Below are 3,737 nucleotides of genomic sequence, written 5' to 3'. Positions count from 1 at the left end.
AGCTGTCTCTTTAATACCGCGTGGTTTATATACATGTTGCTGCTGATTGGGCTGACATTTTTGACACACCCACCAAACAAGAGAAAACGTATCTCAAACCCCGCTGCACACCGTTTCCAGGAAACATGTCGTTCAAATCGGAAACCGTAGCAAAACGTTGCGCACCGGTTTTAGCTTGAATGGATTTATACTTTCCATTCAAGCTAATGGAAAGCCCCTGGATTTATACTTTCGCCTAGCTCCGCTCCGCGAGCCTCCGCTGACTGCGTGCGCACCTTCCCAAACGGACTAGGCTTTTATACTTGTCGCGTTCGCCGTTGTACTATTCTTTGAAACGACAGGGGGGCGACGAGGAGTAATTGTTCTCTAAAACCATCGGGAATCACCGGTGAGAAGAAGGCATTTGCCGGTACAAGACTTCTCGCGTGATGAATGAGTGAAACTATGCAAAAAAACTATGCATTGTTTTCCGTCAAAGCGTCAAACATCACCTGATGGAGTTTGAACTTCATATTAAACTGCTTCTGTTTCACATGCCGGCACAGACGTGCATGTTCGGCTAGAATCGCCATGAACTCGTGTATCTTCGGATGCGGACCTGCATGGAAAGTTGCAAAAAATGTCGTGCACACCACCACGCGAAATGAGTTCGCGAGCACTCAAAGCAAACTTCCGCCAACACCGCGATGACGTCATATTTGCCGCACGCACCCAAGTGAACTTGCGGACGCATCGAGTATAAATCAGCCTTAAATAGCAAATTCGCCATGGCACGAGTGCAACTGGCTCTTAAAGGGTTAGTTCACCTCAAAATGAAAATGATGTAATTAATTACTCACCCTCATGTCGTTCCAAATCTGTAAGACCTTCGTTCACCTACGGAACACAGATTAAGATATTATTGATGAAATCAGACAGCTATCTGACCCTCCATAGACAGCAATGCAACTGAAATGTTCCCATTTTTTTGCGCAAATAAAACAAAAATAACAATTTACTCCATTAACCATTCTTCTCCCCCGAGTTACATCTTCCGCCATTTTGGAGAGTACCCAAGAACGTATTGGATGTAATCAGCGTTGTTTACGTTCAGGGGGAAAGCGCGCGCATGAACGTAATGTGCGTAATAAGCATTGTTTACGCTCAGGGGAAAGCGTGCGTATGCATTGTAACACTCTCTAAAATGGCGGAAGACGGAACTCGGGGGAGAAGAATGGTTTAAAGTAAAGTAAATGGAGTAAATTGTTATTTTTGTTTTCTTTGCGCAAAAAAAAAGTATTCTCGTAGCTTTGCAAAACTGAAGTTGAGCCACTGACTGGTGTTATACCTTTTAATTAGTCTTCTACTGAATTTCCTATCTCTGATCATACGCCGGTATTTTTTAAAGTTACTATTATTTTAACAAAAGCTAAACCTGTATATGTGTGTATATATCTGTCACTGGTCTCAGCTTTTGTATAAGTCATTACGTCAAGTTGTTGCTGTTAATCTGTTTCATCCTGCTTAATAAAAAAAAAAAAGCTAAACCACAACGCTCTGTTATATTTCCTAATATCAAAAATATTGACCATAATGTTTTGGATGGAATGATTGACTGAGGGTACGAGAATACTTTTTGTGCAAAAAGAAAACAAATAAATGTATTCAACAATTCTTCTTCTCCGCGTCACCCTGTGCCTCCATTATGGAGAGTATCATGCTCATTCGCTTGCTTCCACTTCATGTAAAAAACGCATGCATGTGCTGACGCATGGGCGTTAACATAAGAATTGTTGAATAAAGGTATTATTTTAGTTTTCTTTTTGCACAAAAAGTATTCTTGTACCTTCATAAAATTACGGTTGAACCCCTGATGTCACATGGACTATTTTACCAATGTCCATGCTACGTTTCTGGACCTAGGAACATTGCAATTGTGTTGCTGTCTATGGTGGGTCTGTGAGCTCTCGGATTTAATCAGAAATATCTTAATTTGTGTTCTGAAGATGAACAAATGTCTTACAGGTTTGGAACGACATGAGGGTGAGCAATTAATGACATAATTTTCATTTTGGGGTGAACTAACACTTTAAAGGGAATGGGAGATGAGACTCTGATTGGTTTATTGCATGTTATTCCCAAAACACACCCATTACTAATTAAGAGAATAGGGACAACCCTTTTAGACCATGCACCGGGCGCGTCGGCTGTTTTTCCCGTCGTTAAACTAGCAAAAGTGGATTCGGACACGCACCTAAGTGCACCTGCGCCGTGCGCTTTAGACCATGCGCTTAGATCGTTACAATAGGGCCCAATAACTTTATACATGGTGCACTTTCAGATTTCAAACTTTGCATGATGTTTTCATTCACTTAGAGCTGTGTTACACACTGCATGAAAGGTAATTTTCAAAAACCCATAATAGGGGCACTTTAAAATAGCCATATTATAAACATTTGTTAGCATTTTATTTAGTTCTTGAAGTCCACTTACAATGTTAGTCAAGGTTTCTAGCACCATAAAGACAAATTTCACAAACAGTTCTGCCCATTTCTGCTACTGTAGCTTTAAAATTAGAAATATACCTTTAACATCTATATGTCAGTGTCCTCTGCTATTACATCGATAAAACAGTCCATGTGACATCAGTGGCTCAACTTCAGTTTTGCGATGCTACGAGAATACTTTTTTTTTGTGCAAAGAAAACAAAAATAACAATTTACTCAACCATTCTTCTCCCCCGAGTTACATCTTCCGCCATTTTGGAGAGTACCCAAGAACGTATTGGATGTAATCAGCGTTGTTTACGTTCAGGGGGAAAGCGCGCGCATGAACGTAATGTGCGTAATAAGCATTGTTTACGCTCAGGGGAAAGCGTGCGTATGCATTGTAACACTCTCTAAAATGGCGGAAGACGGAACTCGGGGGAGAAGAATGGTTTAAAGTAAAGTAAATGGAGTAAATTGTTATTTTTGTTTTCTTTGCGCAAAAAAAAGTATTCTTGTAGCATCGCAAAACTGAAGTTGAGCCACTGATGTCACATGGACTGTTTTACCGATGTATTTACTACGGTTCTGGACCTGGGAACATTTCAGTTGCGTTGCTGTCTATGGAGGGTCAGATAACTCTCAGATTTCATCAAAAATATCTTAATTTATGTTCCAAAGATGAACGAAGGTCTTACGGGTTTGGAACGACATGAGGGTGAGCAATTAATGACATAATTTTCATTTTGGGGTGAACTAACACTTTAAAGGGAATGGGAGATGAGACTCTGATTGGTTTATTGCATGTTATTCCCAAAACACACCCATTACTAATTAAGAGAATAGGGACAACCCTTTTAGACCATGCACCGGGCGCGTCGGCTGTTTTTCCCGTCGTTAAACTAGCAAAAGTGGATTCGGACACGCACCTAAGTGCACCTGCGCCGTGCGCTTTAGACCATGCGCTTAGATCGTTACAATAGGGCCCAATAACTTTATACATGGTGCACTTTCAGATTTCAAACTTTGCATGATGTTTTCATTCACTTAGAGCTGTGTTACACACTGCATGAAATTATAATTTTCAAAAATCCATAATAGGGGCAGTTTAATGCAAAATGCAGAAAATATAGTGAAACCAAGTGTTTTTGACAGGTTTTGTGAGACACACTCAATTACCATATACTTGTACCATGATGTTTATCTGTTACTCCAAGATAGCTCACAGAAAACCATGGTACTATAACATTACACTAACACATGTCCACCCCC

The 3,737-nt window shown here is 40.4% G+C and overlaps 1 protein-coding gene across 1 annotated transcript in view; it reads right to left on the bottom strand.

Annotated features, from left to right (window-relative positions):
• LOC107663041 (N-acetylgalactosamine-6-sulfatase-like) overlaps positions 1-3,737 on the bottom strand; it is a 43,324-nt gene that overhangs the window by 2,494 nt on the left and 37,093 nt on the right. The gene's annotated exons all lie outside the window — the stretch shown is intronic.

This window comes from Sinocyclocheilus anshuiensis, unplaced genomic scaffold (assembly GCF_001515605.1).
Source record: "Sinocyclocheilus anshuiensis isolate Anshui unplaced genomic scaffold, SAMN03320099.WGS_v1.1 scaffold1317, whole genome shotgun sequence".
Classification (NCBI taxonomy): Eukaryota; Metazoa; Chordata; class Actinopteri; order Cypriniformes; family Cyprinidae; genus Sinocyclocheilus; species Sinocyclocheilus anshuiensis.
The sequence above is the reverse complement of the archived record's forward strand: the minus strand, read 5'-3'. Positions and strand labels throughout refer to the sequence as shown.